This window comes from Balaenoptera acutorostrata, chromosome 20, assembly GCF_949987535.1.
Source record: "Balaenoptera acutorostrata chromosome 20, mBalAcu1.1, whole genome shotgun sequence".
Lineage (NCBI taxonomy): Eukaryota > Metazoa > Chordata > Mammalia > Artiodactyla > Balaenopteridae > Balaenoptera > Balaenoptera acutorostrata.
Genome location: NC_080083.1, coordinates 33,584,596 through 33,605,047, shown reverse-complemented (window position 1 = coordinate 33,605,047; position 20,452 = coordinate 33,584,596).

Genomic DNA, 20,452 nt, shown 5'->3' with positions numbered 1-20,452 from the left:
ACTGAGGTGTGATTCTGGAACCATGTGGCCTGGGAATATGACTGAGGTGTGATTCTGGAAACCATTGGCCTAGGAACATGACAGATGTTAGATTGTGGAATCTGACCTGGCAACATGAGTGAGGTTTGATTCTGGATCCCTGTGGCCTGGGAGCATGACTGAGGCGTGATTCTGGAAACATGTGACCTGGAAACATGACATCTGTTTAGATTATGAAATACTGTGCCCTGGGAACCTGACTGAGGCTTGATTCTGGAACCCTGTGGACTGGGAACATGACTGAGGTTTTATTCTAGAACCCTGTAGCCTGGGAACAAAACTGAGGATTGATTCTGGAACCCTGTGGCCTGGGAACATGACATCGGTTGAATTCTGGAACCCTGTGGCATGGGAACATGACTGAGGTTTGATTCTGGAACCATGTGTCCTGGGAATATGACTGAGGTTTCATTCTGGATACCTGTGGCCTGGCAAAAAGACTGAGGTTTCATTGTGGAAATATGTGGCCTGGGATCATGAGTGAGGTTTGATGGTGGAACACTTTGGCCTGGCAAAATGACTGAGGCTTGATTCTGGAACCCTGTGGACTGGCAACTGGACTGAGGTTTGATGGCAGAAACCTGTGGACTGGCAACATGACTGAGGTTTGATTGCGGAACACTGTGCACTGGAAACATGACTGTGGCCTGGTACTGGAAACCCATGGCCTGGGAACTTGACATTGGTTTGATTCTGGAACCCTGTGTCCTGGGAACATGATTGAGGTTTGATTCTGGAAACCATTGGTCTGGGAACATGACTGATGTTAGATTGTGGAATCCTGCGGCCTGGGAACATGACTGAGGTTTGATGGAGGAACCCTGTGGCCTGGCAACATGACTGAGGCTTGATTCTGGAACCCTGTGGCCTGGGAACTTGACTCTGATTTGATCACAGAAACCTGTGGACTGGCAACATGACTGAGGTTTGATGGTGGAAACCTGTGCACTGGGAACATGACTGAGGCCCGATACTGGAACCCCGTGGCCTGGGATCATGACATTGGTTTGATTCTGGAACACTGTTCCCTGGGAACATGACTGAGGTTTGATGGTTGAACCCTGTGTCCGGGCAAGATGACAGAGGATTGATTGTGGAATCCTCAGGCTTGGGAATATGTCTGAGGCTTGATGGTGGAACCCTGTGGCCTGGCAAAAGTACTTAGGTTTGAAGGTGGAATCCTGTGGCCTGGCAAGATGACTTAGGTTTGATTGTGGAACACTCTGGCCTGGGAACATGACTGAGGCTTGATGGTGGAACCGTGGCCTGGCAACAGGACTGAGGTTTGATTGTGGAACCATGTGTCCTGGGAATATGACTGAGGTTTGATTTTGGAAATCTGTGGCCTGGGAACTTGACTGAGGTTTAATGGCAGAAACCTGTGGACTGGCAACATGACTGAGGTGTGATTGTGGAACCCTGTGCCCTGGAAACATGACTGTGGCCTGGTACTGGAAACCCATGGCCTGGGAACTTGACATTGGTTTGATTCTGGAACCCTGTGTCCTGGGAATCTGATTGAGGTTTGATGGAGGAACCCTGTGGCCTGGGAACATGACTGAGGTATGATGGTGGTACTCTGTGGCCTGGCAACATGACTGAGGCTTGATTCTGGAACCCTGTGCCCTGGGAACTTGATTGTGCTTTGATCGCAGATACCTGTGGACTGGCAACATGACTGAGGTTTGAAGGTGGAACCCTGTGCACTGGGAATATGACTGAGGCCTGATACTGGAACCCCGTGGCCTGGGAACATGACATTGGTTTGATTCTGGAACCCTGTTTCCTAGGAATATGATTGAGGTTTGATGGTTGAACCCTGTGGCCTGGCAACATGACTGAAGTTTGATTGTGGAACCCTCAAGTTGAGAACATGACTGAGGCTTAATGGTGGAACCCTGTGGCCTGGCAACAGGACTGAGGTTTGATGGTGGAACCCTGTGGCCTGGGAACATGACATAGGTTTGGATTCTGGTACCCTGTTGCCTGGGAACACGAAATCAGTTTGATGCTGGAAACCTATGGCCTGGGAATATGACTGAGGTTTGATGGTGGTACCCTATGACCTGGCAACATGAGTGAGGTTTGATTCTGGATCCCTGTGGCCTGGGAGCATGACTGAGGCGTGATTCTGGAAACATGTGACCTGGAAACATGACATCTGTTTAGATTGTGAAATACTGTGCCCTGGGAACCTGACTGAGGCTTGGTTCTGGAAGCCTGTGGACTGGGAACATGACTGAGGTTTTATTCTGGAACCCTGTAGCCTGGGAACAAAACTGAGGATTGATTCTGGAACCCTGTGGCCTGGGAACATGACATCGGTTGAATTCTGGAACCCTGTGGCATGGGAACATGACTGAGGTTTGATTGTGGAACCCTGTGGCCTGGGAACATGACTTTGGATTGATTCTGAAACGCTGTGGCCTGGCAACATGACTGAGGTTTGATTCAGGATCCCTTTGCCCTGGGAACATGACATCAGTGGATTCTGGAACCCTGTGGCCTGGGAACATGACTGAGGTTTTATTCTGAAACCCTGTAGCCTGGAAACATAACTGAGGATTCATTCTGGAACCCTGTGGTCTGGGAACATGACATCGGTTGGATTCTGGAACCGTGTGGCATGGGAACATGACTGAGGTTTGGTTCTGGAACCCTGTTCCCTGGGAACATGACTGAGGTTTGAATCTGGACACCTGTGTCCTGGGAACATGACTGAGGTTTGAATGTGGAACCCTGTGTCCTGCGAACATGACTGAGGTTTGATTCTGGAACCATGTGGCCTGGGAACATGACTGAGGTTTGGTTCTGGAACCCTGTTCCCTGGGAACATGACTGAAGTTTGATTCTGGACACCTGTTTCCTGGGAACATGACTGAGGTTTGATTGTGGAACCCTGTGGCCTGGGAACATGACTGAGGTGTGATTCTGGAACCATGTGGCCTGGGAATATGACTGAGGTGTGATTCTGGAAACCATTGGCCTAGGAACATGACAGATGTTAGATTGTGGAATCTGACCTGGCAACATGAGTGAGGTTTGATTCTGGATCCCTGTGGCCTGGGAGCATGACTGAGGCGTGATTCTGGAAACATGTGACCTGGAAACATGACATCTGTTTAGATTATGAAATACTGTGCCCTGGGAACCTGACTGAGGCTTGATTCTGGAACCCTGTGGACTGGGAACATGACTGAGGTTTTATTCTAGAACCCTGTAGCCTGGGAACAAAACTGAGGATTGATTCTGGAACCCTGTGGCCTGGGAACATGACATCGGTTGAATTCTGGAACCCTGTGGCATGGGAACATGACTGAGGTTTGATTCTGGAACCATGTGTCCTGGGAATATGACTGAGGTTTCATTCTGGATACCTGTGGCCTGGCAAAAAGACTGAGGTTTCATTGTGGAAATATGTGGCCTGGGATCATGAGTGAGGTTTGATGGTGGAACACTTTGGCCTGGCAAAATGACTGAGGCTTGATTCTGGAACCCTGTGGACTGGCAACTGGACTGAGGTTTGATGGCAGAAACCTGTGGACTGGCAACATGACTGAGGTTTGATTGCGGAACACTGTGCACTGGAAACATGACTGTGGCCTGGTACTGGAAACCCATGGCCTGGGAACTTGACATTGGTTTGATTCTGGAACCCTGTGTCCTGGGAACATGATTGAGGTTTGATTCTGGAAACCATTGGTCTGGGAACATGACTGATGTTAGATTGTGGAATCCTGCGGCCTGGGAACATGACTGAGGTTTGATGGAGGAACCCTGTGGCCTGGCAACATGACTGAGGCTTGATTCTGGAACCCTGTGGCCTGGGAACTTGACTCTGATTTGATCACAGAAACCTGTGGACTGGCAACATGACTGAGGTTTGATGGTGGAAACCTGTGCACTGGGAACATGACTGAGGCCCGATACTGGAACCCCGTGGCCTGGGATCATGACATTGGTTTGATTCTGGAACACTGTTCCCTGGGAACATGACTGAGGTTTGATGGTTGAACCCTGTGTCCGGGCAAGATGACAGAGGATTGATTGTGGAATCCTCAGGCTTGGGAATATGTCTGAGGCTTGATGGTGGAACCCTGTGGCCTGGCAAAAGTACTTAGGTTTGAAGGTGGAATCCTGTGGCCTGGCAAGATGACTTAGGTTTGATTGTGGAACACTCTGGCCTGGGAACATGACTGAGGCTTGATGGTGGAACCGTGGCCTGGCAACAGGACTGAGGTTTGATTGTGGAACCATGTGTCCTGGGAATATGACTGAGGTTTGATTTTGGAAATCTGTGGCCTGGGAACTTGACTGAGGTTTAATGGCAGAAACCTGTGGACTGGCAACATGACTGAGGTGTGATTGTGGAACCCTGTGCCCTGGAAACATGACTGTGGCCTGGTACTGGAAACCCATGGCCTGGGAACTTGACATTGGTTTGATTCTGGAACCCTGTGTCCTGGGAATCTGATTGAGGTTTGATGGAGGAACCCTGTGGCCTGGGAACATGACTGAGGTATGATGGTGGTACTCTGTGGCCTGGCAACATGACTGAGGCTTGATTCTGGAACCCTGTGCCCTGGGAACTTGATTGTGCTTTGATCGCAGATACCTGTGGACTGGCAACATGACTGAGGTTTGAAGGTGGAACCCTGTGCACTGGGAATATGACTGAGGCCTGATACTGGAACCCCGTGGCCTGGGAACATGACATTGGTTTGATTCTGGAACCCTGTTTCCTAGGAATATGATTGAGGTTTGATGGTTGAACCCTGTGGCCTGGCAACATGACTGAAGTTTGATTGTGGAACCCTCAAGTTGAGAACATGACTGAGGCTTAATGGTGGAACCCTGTGGCCTGGCAACAGGACTGAGGTTTGATGGTGGAACCCTGTGGCCTGGGAACATGACATAGGTTTGGATTCTGGTACCCTGTTGCCTGGGAACACGAAATCAGTTTGATGCTGGAAACCTATGGCCTGGGAATATGACTGAGGTTTGATGGTGGTACCCTATGACCTGGCAACATGAGTGAGGTTTGATTCTGGATCCCTGTGGCCTGGGAGCATGACTGAGGCGTGATTCTGGAAACATGTGACCTGGAAACATGACATCTGTTTAGATTGTGAAATACTGTGCCCTGGGAACCTGACTGAGGCTTGGTTCTGGAAGCCTGTGGACTGGGAACATGACTGAGGTTTTATTCTGGAACCCTGTAGCCTGGGAACAAAACTGAGGATTGATTCTGGAACCCTGTGGCCTGGGAACATGACATCGGTTGAATTCTGGAACCCTGTGGCATGGGAACATGACTGAGGTTTGATTGTGGAACCCTGTGGCCTGGGAACATGACTTTGGATTGATTCTGAAACGCTGTGGCCTGGCAACATGACTGAGGTTTGATTCAGGATCCCTTTGCCCTGGGAACATGACATCAGTGGATTCTGGAACCCTGTGGCCTGGGAACATGACTGAGGTTTTATTCTGAAACCCTGTAGCCTGGAAACATAACTGAGGATTCATTCTGGAACCCTGTGGTCTGGGAACATGACATCGGTTGGATTCTGGAACCGTGTGGCATGGGAACATGACTGAGGTTTGGTTCTGGAACCCTGTTCCCTGGGAACATGACTGAGGTTTGAATCTGGACACCTGTGTCCTGGGAACATGACTGAGGTTTGAATGTGGAACCCTGTGTCCTGCGAACATGACTGAGGTTTGATTCTGGAACCATGTGGCCTGGGAACATGACTGAGGTTTGGTTCTGGAACCCTGTTCCCTGGGAACATGACTGAAGTTTGATTCTGGACACCTGTTTCCTGGGAACATGACTGAGGTTTGATTGTGGAACCCTGTGGCCTGGGAACATGACTGAGGTGTGATTCTGGAACCATGTGGCCTGGGAATATGACTGAGGTGTGATTCTGGAAACCATTGGCCTAGGAACATGACAGATGTTAGATTGTGGAATCTGACCTGGCAACATGAGTGAGGTTTGATTCTGGATCCCTGTGGCCTGGGAGCATGACTGAGGCGTGATTCTGGAAACATGTGACCTGGAAACATGACATCTGTTTAGATTATGAAATACTGTGCCCTGGGAACCTGACTGAGGCTTGATTCTGGAACCCTGTGGACTGGGAACATGACTGAGGTTTTATTCTAGAACCCTGTAGCCTGGGAACAAAACTGAGGATTGATTCTGGAACCCTGTGGCCTGGGAACATGACATCGGTTGAATTCTGGAACCCTGTGGCATGGGAACATGACTGAGGTTTGATTCTGGAACCATGTGTCCTGGGAATATGACTGAGGTTTCATTCTGGATACCTGTGGCCTGGCAAAAAGACTGAGGTTTCATTGTGGAAATATGTGGCCTGGGATCATGAGTGAGGTTTGATGGTGGAACACTTTGGCCTGGCAAAATGACTGAGGCTTGATTCTGGAACCCTGTGGACTGGCAACTGGACTGAGGTTTGATGGCAGAAACCTGTGGACTGGCAACATGACTGAGGTTTGATTGCGGAACACTGTGCACTGGAAACATGACTGTGGCCTGGTACTGGAAACCCATGGCCTGGGAACTTGACATTGGTTTGATTCTGGAACCCTGTGTCCTGGGAACATGATTGAGGTTTGATTCTGGAAACCATTGGTCTGGGAACATGACTGATGTTAGATTGTGGAATCCTGCGGCCTGGGAACATGACTGAGGTTTGATGGAGGAACCCTGTGGCCTGGCAACATGACTGAGGCTTGATTCTGGAACCCTGTGGCCTGGGAACTTGACTCTGATTTGATCACAGAAACCTGTGGACTGGCAACATGACTGAGGTTTGATGGTGGAAACCTGTGCACTGGGAACATGACTGAGGCCCGATACTGGAACCCCGTGGCCTGGGATCATGACATTGGTTTGATTCTGGAACACTGTTCCCTGGGAACATGACTGAGGTTTGATGGTTGAACCCTGTGTCCGGGCAAGATGACAGAGGATTGATTGTGGAATCCTCAGGCTTGGGAATATGTCTGAGGCTTGATGGTGGAACCCTGTGGCCTGGCAAAAGTACTTAGGTTTGAAGGTGGAATCCTGTGGCCTGGCAAGATGACTTAGGTTTGATTGTGGAACACTCTGGCCTGGGAACATGACTGAGGCTTGATGGTGGAACCGTGGCCTGGCAACAGGACTGAGGTTTGATTGTGGAACCATGTGTCCTGGGAATATGACTGAGGTTTGATTTTGGAAATCTGTGGCCTGGGAACTTGACTGAGGTTTAATGGCAGAAACCTGTGGACTGGCAACATGACTGAGGTGTGATTGTGGAACCCTGTGCCCTGGAAACATGACTGTGGCCTGGTACTGGAAACCCATGGCCTGGGAACTTGACATTGGTTTGATTCTGGAACCCTGTGTCCTGGGAATCTGATTGAGGTTTGATGGAGGAACCCTGTGGCCTGGGAACATGACTGAGGTATGATGGTGGTACTCTGTGGCCTGGCAACATGACTGAGGCTTGATTCTGGAACCCTGTGCCCTGGGAACTTGATTGTGCTTTGATCGCAGATACCTGTGGACTGGCAACATGACTGAGGTTTGAAGGTGGAACCCTGTGCACTGGGAATATGACTGAGGCCTGATACTGGAACCCCGTGGCCTGGGAACATGACATTGGTTTGATTCTGGAACCCTGTTTCCTAGGAATATGATTGAGGTTTGATGGTTGAACCCTGTGGCCTGGCAACATGACTGAAGTTTGATTGTGGAACCCTCAAGTTGAGAACATGACTGAGGCTTAATGGTGGAACCCTGTGGCCTGGCAACAGGACTGAGGTTTGATGGTGGAACCCTGTGGCCTGGGAACATGACATAGGTTTGGATTCTGGTACCCTGTTGCCTGGGAACACGAAATCAGTTTGATGCTGGAAACCTATGGCCTGGGAATATGACTGAGGTTTGATGGTGGTACCCTATGACCTGGCAACATGAGTGAGGTTTGATTCTGGATCCCTGTGGCCTGGGAGCATGACTGAGGCGTGATTCTGGAAACATGTGACCTGGAAACATGACATCTGTTTAGATTGTGAAATACTGTGCCCTGGGAACCTGACTGAGGCTTGGTTCTGGAAGCCTGTGGACTGGGAACATGACTGAGGTTTTATTCTGGAACCCTGTAGCCTGGGAACAAAACTGAGGATTGATTCTGGAACCCTGTGGCCTGGGAACATGACATCGGTTGAATTCTGGAACCCTGTGGCATGGGAACATGACTGAGGTTTGATTCAGGATCCCTTTGCCCTGGGAACATGACTTTGGATTGATTCTGAAACGCTGTGGCCTGGCAACATGACTGAGGTTTGATTCAGGATCCCTTTGCCCTGGGAACATGACATCAGTGGATTCTGGAACCCTGTGGCCTGGGAACATGACTGAGGTTTTATTCTGAAACCCTGTAGCCTGGAAACATAACTGAGGATTCATTCTGGAACCCTGTGGTCTGGGAACATGACATCGGTTGGATTCTGGAACCGTGTGGCATGGGAACATGACTGAGGTTTGGTTCTGGAACCCTGTTCCCTGGGAACATGACTGAGGTTTGAATCTGGACACCTGTGTCCTGGGAACATGACTGAGGTTTGAATGTGGAACCCTGTGTCCTGCGAACATGACTGAGGTTTGATTCTGGAACCATGTGGCCTGGGAACATGACTGAGGTTTGGTTCTGGAACCCTGTTCCCTGGGAACATGACTGAAGTTTGATTCTGGACACCTGTTTCCTGGGAACATGACTGAGGTTTGATTGTGGAACCCTGTGGCCTGGGAACATGACTGAGGTGTGATTCTGGAACCATGTGGCCTGGGAATATGACTGAGGTGTGATTCTGGAAACCATTGGCCTAGGAACATGACAGATGTTAGATTGTGGAATCTGACCTGGCAACATGAGTGAGGTTTGATTCTGGATCCCTGTGGCCTGGGAGCATGACTGAGGCGTGATTCTGGAAACATGTGACCTGGAAACATGACATCTGTTTAGATTATGAAATACTGTGCCCTGGGAACCTGACTGAGGCTTGATTCTGGAACCCTGTGGACTGGGAACATGACTGAGGTTTTATTCTAGAACCCTGTAGCCTGGGAACAAAACTGAGGATTGATTCTGGAACCCTGTGGCCTGGGAACATGACATCGGTTGAATTCTGGAACCCTGTGGCATGGGAACATGACTGAGGTTTGATTCTGGAACCATGTGTCCTGGGAATATGACTGAGGTTTCATTCTGGATACCTGTGGCCTGGCAAAAAGACTGAGGTTTCATTGTGGAAATATGTGGCCTGGGATCATGAGTGAGGTTTGATGGTGGAACACTTTGGCCTGGCAAAATGACTGAGGCTTGATTCTGGAACCCTGTGGACTGGCAACTGGACTGAGGTTTGATGGCAGAAACCTGTGGACTGGCAACATGACTGAGGTTTGATTGCGGAACACTGTGCACTGGAAACATGACTGTGGCCTGGTACTGGAAACCCATGGCCTGGGAACTTGACATTGGTTTGATTCTGGAACCCTGTGTCCTGGGAACATGATTGAGGTTTGATTCTGGAAACCATTGGTCTGGGAACATGACTGATGTTAGATTGTGGAATCCTGCGGCCTGGGAACATGACTGAGGTTTGATGGAGGAACCCTGTGGCCTGGCAACATGACTGAGGCTTGATTCTGGAACCCTGTGGCCTGGGAACTTGACTCTGATTTGATCACAGAAACCTGTGGACTGGCAACATGACTGAGGTTTGATGGTGGAAACCTGTGCACTGGGAACATGACTGAGGCCCGATACTGGAACCCCGTGGCCTGGGATCATGACATTGGTTTGATTCTGGAACACTGTTCCCTGGGAACATGACTGAGGTTTGATGGTTGAACCCTGTGTCCGGGCAAGATGACAGAGGATTGATTGTGGAATCCTCAGGCTTGGGAATATGTCTGAGGCTTGATGGTGGAACCCTGTGGCCTGGCAAAAGTACTTAGGTTTGAAGGTGGAATCCTGTGGCCTGGCAAGATGACTTAGGTTTGATTGTGGAACACTCTGGCCTGGGAACATGACTGAGGCTTGATGGTGGAACCGTGGCCTGGCAACAGGACTGAGGTTTGATTGTGGAACCATGTGTCCTGGGAATATGACTGAGGTTTGATTTTGGAAATCTGTGGCCTGGGAACTTGACTGAGGTTTAATGGCAGAAACCTGTGGACTGGCAACATGACTGAGGTGTGATTGTGGAACCCTGTGCCCTGGAAACATGACTGTGGCCTGGTACTGGAAACCCATGGCCTGGGAACTTGACATTGGTTTGATTCTGGAACCCTGTGTCCTGGGAATCTGATTGAGGTTTGATGGAGGAACCCTGTGGCCTGGGAACATGACTGAGGTATGATGGTGGTACTCTGTGGCCTGGCAACATGACTGAGGCTTGATTCTGGAACCCTGTGCCCTGGGAACTTGATTGTGCTTTGATCGCAGATACCTGTGGACTGGCAACATGACTGAGGTTTGAAGGTGGAACCCTGTGCACTGGGAATATGACTGAGGCCTGATACTGGAACCCCGTGGCCTGGGAACATGACATTGGTTTGATTCTGGAACCCTGTTTCCTAGGAATATGATTGAGGTTTGATGGTTGAACCCTGTGGCCTGGCAACATGACTGAAGTTTGATTGTGGAACCCTCAAGTTGAGAACATGACTGAGGCTTAATGGTGGAACCCTGTGGCCTGGCAACAGGACTGAGGTTTGATGGTGGAACCCTGTGGCCTGGGAACATGACATAGGTTTGGATTCTGGTACCCTGTTGCCTGGGAACACGAAATCAGTTTGATGCTGGAAACCTATGGCCTGGGAATATGACTGAGGTTTGATGGTGGTACCCTATGACCTGGCAACATGAGTGAGGTTTGATTCTGGATCCCTGTGGCCTGGGAGCATGACTGAGGCGTGATTCTGGAAACATGTGACCTGGAAACATGACATCTGTTTAGATTGTGAAATACTGTGCCCTGGGAACCTGACTGAGGCTTGGTTCTGGAAGCCTGTGGACTGGGAACATGACTGAGGTTTTATTCTGGAACCCTGTAGCCTGGGAACAAAACTGAGGATTGATTCTGGAACCCTGTGGCCTGGGAACATGACATCGGTTGAATTCTGGAACCCTGTGGCATGGGAACATGACTGAGGTTTGATTGTGGAACCCTGTGGCCTGGGAACATGACTTTGGATTGATTCTGAAACGCTGTGGCCTGGCAACATGACTGAGGTTTGATTCAGGATCCCTTTGCCCTGGGAACATGACATCAGTGGATTCTGGAACCCTGTGGCCTGGGAACATGACTGAGGTTTTATTCTGAAACCCTGTAGCCTGGAAACATAACTGAGGATTCATTCTGGAACCCTGTGGTCTGGGAACATGACATCGGTTGGATTCTGGAACCGTGTGGCATGGGAACATGACTGAGGTTTGGTTCTGGAACCCTGTTCCCTGGGAACATGACTGAGGTTTGAATCTGGACACCTGTGTCCTGGGAACATGACTGAGGTTTGAATGTGGAACCCTGTGTCCTGCGAACATGACTGAGGTTTGATTCTGGAACCATGTGGCCTGGGAACATGACTGAGGTTTGGTTCTGGAACCCTGTTCCCTGGGAACATGACTGAAGTTTGATTCTGGACACCTGTTTCCTGGGAACATGACTGAGGTTTGATTGTGGAACCCTGTGGCCTGGGAACATGACTGAGGTGTGATTCTGGAACCATGTGGCCTGGGAATATGACTGAGGTGTGATTCTGGAAACCATTGGCCTAGGAACATGACAGATGTTAGATTGTGGAATCTGACCTGGCAACATGAGTGAGGTTTGATTCTGGATCCCTGTGGCCTGGGAGCATGACTGAGGCGTGATTCTGGAAACATGTGACCTGGAAACATGACATCTGTTTAGATTATGAAATACTGTGCCCTGGGAACCTGACTGAGGCTTGATTCTGGAACCCTGTGGACTGGGAACATGACTGAGGTTTTATTCTAGAACCCTGTAGCCTGGGAACAAAACTGAGGATTGATTCTGGAACCCTGTGGCCTGGGAACATGACATCGGTTGAATTCTGGAACCCTGTGGCATGGGAACATGACTGAGGTTTGATTCTGGAACCATGTGTCCTGGGAATATGACTGAGGTTTCATTCTGGATACCTGTGGCCTGGCAAAAAGACTGAGGTTTCATTGTGGAAATATGTGGCCTGGGATCATGAGTGAGGTTTGATGGTGGAACACTTTGGCCTGGCAAAATGACTGAGGCTTGATTCTGGAACCCTGTGGACTGGCAACTGGACTGAGGTTTGATGGCAGAAACCTGTGGACTGGCAACATGACTGAGGTTTGATTGCGGAACACTGTGCACTGGAAACATGACTGTGGCCTGGTACTGGAAACCCATGGCCTGGGAACTTGACATTGGTTTGATTCTGGAACCCTGTGTCCTGGGAACATGATTGAGGTTTGATTCTGGAAACCATTGGTCTGGGAACATGACTGATGTTAGATTGTGGAATCCTGCGGCCTGGGAACATGACTGAGGTTTGATGGAGGAACCCTGTGGCCTGGCAACATGACTGAGGCTTGATTCTGGAACCCTGTGGCCTGGGAACTTGACTCTGATTTGATCACAGAAACCTGTGGACTGGCAACATGACTGAGGTTTGATGGTGGAAACCTGTGCACTGGGAACATGACTGAGGCCCGATACTGGAACCCCGTGGCCTGGGATCATGACATTGGTTTGATTCTGGAACACTGTTCCCTGGGAACATGACTGAGGTTTGATGGTTGAACCCTGTGTCCGGGCAAGATGACAGAGGATTGATTGTGGAATCCTCAGGCTTGGGAATATGTCTGAGGCTTGATGGTGGAACCCTGTGGCCTGGCAAAAGTACTTAGGTTTGAAGGTGGAATCCTGTGGCCTGGCAAGATGACTTAGGTTTGATTGTGGAACACTCTGGCCTGGGAACATGACTGAGGCTTGATGGTGGAACCGTGGCCTGGCAACAGGACTGAGGTTTGATTGTGGAACCATGTGTCCTGGGAATATGACTGAGGTTTGATTTTGGAAATCTGTGGCCTGGGAACTTGACTGAGGTTTAATGGCAGAAACCTGTGGACTGGCAACATGACTGAGGTGTGATTGTGGAACCCTGTGCCCTGGAAACATGACTGTGGCCTGGTACTGGAAACCCATGGCCTGGGAACTTGACATTGGTTTGATTCTGGAACCCTGTGTCCTGGGAATCTGATTGAGGTTTGATGGAGGAACCCTGTGGCCTGGGAACATGACTGAGGTATGATGGTGGTACTCTGTGGCCTGGCAACATGACTGAGGCTTGATTCTGGAACCCTGTGCCCTGGGAACTTGATTGTGCTTTGATCGCAGATACCTGTGGACTGGCAACATGACTGAGGTTTGAAGGTGGAACCCTGTGCACTGGGAATATGACTGAGGCCTGATACTGGAACCCCGTGGCCTGGGAACATGACATTGGTTTGATTCTGGAACCCTGTTTCCTAGGAATATGATTGAGGTTTGATGGTTGAACCCTGTGGCCTGGCAACATGACTGAAGTTTGATTGTGGAACCCTCAAGTTGAGAACATGACTGAGGCTTAATGGTGGAACCCTGTGGCCTGGCAACAGGACTGAGGTTTGATGGTGGAACCCTGTGGCCTGGGAACATGACATAGGTTTGGATTCTGGTACCCTGTTGCCTGGGAACACGAAATCAGTTTGATGCTGGAAACCTATGGCCTGGGAATATGACTGAGGTTTGATGGTGGTACCCTATGACCTGGCAACATGAGTGAGGTTTGATTCTGGATCCCTGTGGCCTGGGAGCATGACTGAGGCGTGATTCTGGAAACATGTGACCTGGAAACATGACATCTGTTTAGATTGTGAAATACTGTGCCCTGGGAACCTGACTGAGGCTTGGTTCTGGAAGCCTGTGGACTGGGAACATGACTGAGGTTTTATTCTGGAACCCTGTAGCCTGGGAACAAAACTGAGGATTGATTCTGGAACCCTGTGGCCTGGGAACATGACATCGGTTGAATTCTGGAACCCTGTGGCATGGGAACATGACTGAGGTTTGATTGTGGAACCCTGTGGCCTGGGAACATGACTTTGGATTGATTCTGAAACGCTGTGGCCTGGCAACATGACTGAGGTTTGATTCAGGATCCCTTTGCCCTGGGAACATGACATCAGTGGATTCTGGAACCCTGTGGCCTGGGAACATGACTGAGGTTTTATTCTGAAACCCTGTAGCCTGGAAACATAACTGAGGATTCATTCTGGAACCCTGTGGTCTGGGAACATGACATCGGTTGGATTCTGGAACCGTGTGGCATGGGAACATGACTGAGGTTTGGTTCTGGAACCCTGTTCCCTGGGAACATGACTGAGGTTTGAATCTGGACACCTGTGTCCTGGGAACATGACTGAGGTTTGAATGTGGAACCCTGTGTCCTGCGAACATGACTGAGGTTTGATTCTGGAACCATGTGGCCTGGGAACATGACTGAGGTTTGGTTCTGGAACCCTGTTCCCTGGGAACATGACTGAAGTTTGATTCTGGACACCTGTTTCCTGGGAACATGACTGAGGTTTGATTGTGGAACCCTGTGGCCTGGGAACATGACTGAGGTGTGATTCTGGAACCATGTGGCCTGGGAATATGACTGAGGTGTGATTCTGGAAACCATTGGCCTAGGAACATGACAGATGTTAGATTGTGGAATCTGACCTGGCAACATGAGTGAGGTTTGATTCTGGATCCCTGTGGCCTGGGAGCATGACTGAGGCGTGATTCTGGAAACATGTGACCTGGAAACATGACATCTGTTTAGATTATGAAATACTGTGCCCTGGGAACCTGACTGAGGCTTGATTCTGGAACCCTGTGGACTGGGAACATGACTGAGGTTTTATTCTAGAACCCTGTAGCCTGGGAACAAAACTGAGGATTGATTCTGGAACCCTGTGGCCTGGGAACATGACATCGGTTGAATTCTGGAACCCTGTGGCATGGGAACATGACTGAGGTTTGATTGTGGAACCCTGTGGCCTGGGAACATGACTTTGGATTGATTCTGAAACGCTGTGGCCTGGGAACATGACTGAGGTTTGGTTCTGGAACCCTGTTCCCTGGGAACATGACTGAGGTTTGAATCTGGACACCTGAGTCCTGGGAACATGACTGAGGTTTGAATGTGGAACCCTGTGCCCTGGGAACATGACTGAGGTTTGATTCTGGAACCATGTGTCCTGGGAATATGACTGAGGTTTGATTCTGGAAATCTGTGGCCTGGGAACTTGACTGAGGTTTGATGGCAGAAAAGTGTGGACTGGCAACATGACTGAGGTTTGATTGTTGAACCCTATGCCCTGGAAACATGACTGTGGCCTGGTACTGGAAACCCATGGCCTTGGAACTTGACATTGTTTTGATTCTGGAACCCTGTGTCCTAGGAACCTGATTGATGTTTGATGGAGGAACCCTGTGGCCTGGGAACATGACTGAGGTTTGATTCTGGAACCATGTGTCCTGGGAATATGACTGAGGTTTCATTCTGGATACCTGTGGCCTGGCAAAAAGACTGAGGTTTCATTGTGGAAATATGTGGCCTGGGATCATGAGTGAGGTTTGCTGGTGGAACACTTTGGCCTGGCAAAATGACTGAGGCTTGATTCTCGAACCCTGTGGCCTGGGAACTGGACTGAGGTTTAATGGCAGAAACCTGTGGACTGGCAACATGACTGAGGTATGATTGCGGAACCCTGTGCACTGGAAACATGACTGTGGCCTGGTACTGGAAACCCATGGCCTGGGAACTTGACATTGGTTTGATTCTGGAACCCTGTGTCCTGGGAACATGATTGAGGTTTGATTCTGGAAACCATTGGTCTGGGAACATGACTGCTGTTAGACTGTGGAATCCTGTGGCCTGGGAACATGACTGAGGTTTGATGGAGGAACCCTGTGGCCTGGCAACATGACTGAGGCTTGATTCTGTTACCCTGTGGCCTGGGACTTGACTCTGATTTGATCACAGAAACCTGTGGACTGGCAACATGGCTGAGGTTTGATGGTGGAAACCTGTGCACTGGGAACATGACTGAGGCCTGATACTGGAACCCCGTGGCCTGGGATCATGACATTGGTTTGATTCTGGAACACTGTTCCCTGGGAACATGACTGAGGTTTGATAGTTGAACCCTGTGTCCTGGCAAGATGACAGAGGTTTGATTGTGGAACACTCTGGCCTGGGAACATGACTGAGGCTTGATGGTGGAACCGTGGCCTGGCAACAGGACTGAGGTTTGATTGTGGAACCCTCTGGGCTGGGAATATGACTGAGGTTTAATTGTGGAACCCTGTGGCCTGGGAACATGACTGGCGTTTTATTTTTGAAACCTGTGTCCAGGGAACATGACTGAGGTTTTATTCTGAAACCCTGTGTCCTGGGAACATGACTGAGGTTTGATTCTGGAAGCATGTGGCCTGGGAAGATGACTGAGGTTTGATTCTGGAAACCATTGGCCTAGGATCATGACTGATGTTAGACTGTGGAATCCTGTGCCCGGGGAACATGACATTGGTTTGGATTCTAGTACCCTCTTGCCTGGGAATATGAAATCGGTTTGGATTCTAGTACCCTCTTGCCTGGGAACATGAAATCGGTTTGATTCTGGAAACCTGTGGCCTGGGAATATGACTGAGGTTTGATGGTGGTACCCTATGGCCTGGCAACATGACTGAGGTTTGATTCTGGATCCCTGTGGCCTGGGAACATGACTGAGGCATGATTCTGTAAACCTGTGACCTGGGAACATGACATCTGTTTAGATTGTGGAATACTGTGCCCTGGGAACCTGAATGAGGCTTGGTTCTGGAACCCTGTGGACTGGGAACATGACTGAGGTTTTATTCTGGAACCCTGTAGCCTGGGAACATAACTGAGGATTGATTCTGGAACCCTGTGGCCTGGGAACTTGACTCTGATTTGATCGCAGAAACCTGTGGACTGGCAACATGACTGAGGTTTGATGGTGGAAACCTGTGCACTGGGAACATGACTGAGGCCTGATACTGGAACCCCGTGGCCTGGGAACATGACATTGGTTTGATTCTGGAACCCTGTTTCCTGGGAACATGACTGAGGTTTGATGGTTGAACCCTGTGTCCTTGCAAGATGAAAGAGGTTTGATTGTGGAACACTTTGGCCTGGGAACATGACTGAGGCTTGATGGTGGAACCCTGTGGCCTGGGAATATGAGTGAGGCTTGATTCTGGAAACCTGTGGCCTGGGAACATGACTGGGGTTTTATTTTTGAAACCTGTGTCCAGGGAACATGATTGAGGTTTTATTCTGAAACCCTGTGTCCTGGGAACAAGACTGAGGTTTGATTCTGGAACCATGTGGCCTGGGAAGATGACTGAGGTTTGATTCTGGAAACCATTGGCCAGGGAACATGACTGATGTTAGATTGTGGAATCCTGTGGGCTGGGAACATGACATCGGTTTGGATTCTGGTACCCTCTTGCCTGGGAACATGAAATAGGTTTGATTCTGGAAACCTGTGGTCTGGGAATATGACTGAGGTTTGATGGTGGTACCCTATGGCCTGGCAACATGACTGAGGTTTGGTTCTGGATCCCTGTGGCCTGGGAACATGACTGAGGCATGATTCTGGAAATCTGTAGCCTGGGAACATGACATCTGTTTAGATTGTGGAATACTATGCCCTGGGAACCTGACTGAGGCTTGGTTCTGGAACCCTGTGGACTGGGAACATGACTGAGGTTTTATTGTGGAACCCTGTAGCCTGGGAACATAACTGAGTATTGATTCTGGAACCCTGTGTCCTGGGAAGATGACATCAGTGGATTCTGGAACCCTGTTGCCTGGGAACATGAGAAGGGTTTGATTCTAGAACACTGTGGTCTTGGAACATGTCTGAGGTTTGATGGTGGAAACCTGTGGCCTGGCAACATGACTGAGGTTTGTTTCTGGAACCCTGTTCCCTGGGAACATGATTGAGGTTTGATTCTGGACAGCTTTTTCCTGGGAACATGACTGAAGTTTGATTGTGGAACCCTGTGGCCTGGGAACATGACTGAGGTTTGATTCTGGAACCATGTGTCCTGGGAATATGACTGAGGTTTCATTCTGGATACCTGTGGCCTGGCAAAAAGACTGAGGTTTCATTGTGGAAATATGTGGCCTGGGATCATGAGTGAGGTTTGATGGTGGAACACTTTGGCCTGGCAAAATGACTGAGGCTTGATTCTGGAACCCTGTGGACTGGCAACTGGACTGAGGTTTGATGGCAGAAACCTGTGGACTGGCAACATGACTGAGGTTTGATTGCGGAACACTGTGCACTGGAAACATGACTGTGGCCTGGTACTGGAAACCCATGGCCTGGGAACTTGACATTGGTTTGATTCTGGAACCCTGTGTCCTGGGAACATGATTGAGGTTTGATTCTGGAAACCATTGGTCTGGGAACATGACTGATGTTAGATTGTGGAATCCTGCGGCCTGGGAACATGACTGAGGTTTGATGGAGGAACCCTGTGGCCTGGCAACATGACTGAGGCTTGATTCTGGAACCCTGTGGCCTGGGAACTTGACTCTGATTTGATCGCAGAAACCTGTGGACTGGCAACATGACTGAGGTTTGATGGTGGAAACCTGTGCACTGGGAACATGACTGAGGCCCGATACTGGAACCCCGTGGCCTGGGATCATGACATTGGTTTGATTCTGGAACACTGTTCCCTGGGAACATGACTGAGGTTTGATGGTTGAACCCTGTGTCCGGGCAAGATGACAGAGGATTGATTGTGGAATCCTCAGGCTTGGGAATATGTCTGAGGCTTGATGGTGGAACCCTGTGGCCTGGCAAAAGTACTTAGGTTTGAAGGTGGAATCCTGTGGCCTGGCAAGATGACTTAGGTTTGATTGTGGAACACTCTGGCCTGGGAACATGACTGAGGCTTGATGGTGGAACCGTGGCCTGGCAACAGGACTGAGGTTTGATTGTGGAACCATGTGTCCTGGGAATATGACTGAGGTTTGATTTTGGAAATCTGTGGCCTGGGAACTTGACTGAGGTTTAATGGCAGAAACCTGTGGACTGGCAACATGACTGAGGTGTGATTGTGGAACCCTGTGCCCTGGAAACATGACTGTGGCCTGGTACTGGAAACCCATGGCCTGGGAACTTGACATTGGTTTGATTCTGGAACCCTGTGTCCTGGGAATCTGATTGAGGTTTGATGGAGGAACCCTGTGGCCTGGGAACATGACTGAGGTATGATGGTGGTACTCTGTGGCCTGGCAACATGACTGAGGCTTGATTCTGGAACCCTGTGCCCTGGGAACTTAATTGTGCTTTGATCGCAGATACCTGTGGACTGGCAACATGACTGAGGTTTGAAGGTGGAACCCTGTGCACTGGGAATATGACTGAGGCCTGATACTGGAACCCCGTGGCCTGGGAACATGACATTGGTTTGATTCTGGAACCCTGTTTCCTAGGAATATGATTGAGGTTTGATGGTTGAACCCTGTGGCCTGGCAACATGACTGAAGTTTGATTGTGGAACCCTCAAGTTGAGAACATGACTGAGGCTTAATGGTGGAACCCTGTGGCCTGGCAACAGGACTGAGGTTTGATGGTGGAACCCTGTGGCCTGGGAACATGACATAGGTTTGGATTCTGGTACCCTGTTGCCTGGGAACACGAAATCGGTTTGATGCTGGAAACCTATGGCCTGGGAATATGACTGAGGTTTGATGGTGGTACCCTATGACCTGGCAACATGAGTGAGGTTTGATTCTGGATCCCTGTGGCCTGGGAGCATGACTGAGGCGTGATTCTGGAAACATGTGACCTGGAAACATGACATCTGTTTAGATTGTGAAATACTGTGCCCTGGGAACCTGACTGAGGCTTGGTTCTGGAAGCCTGTGGACTGGGAACATGACTGAGGTTTTATTCTGGAACCCTGTAGCCTGGGAACAAAACTGAGGATTGATTCTGGAACCCTGTGGCCTGGGAACATGACATCGGTTGAATTCTGGAACCCTGTGGCATGGGAACATGACTGAGGTTTGATTGTGGAACCCTGTGGCCTGGGAACATGACTTTGGATTGATTCTGAAACGCTGTGGCCTGGCAACATGACTGAGGTTTGATTCAGGATCCCTTTGCCCTGGGAACATGACATCAGTGGATTCTGGAACCCTGTGGCCTGGGAACATGACTGAGGTTTTATTCTGAAACCCTGTAGCCTGGAA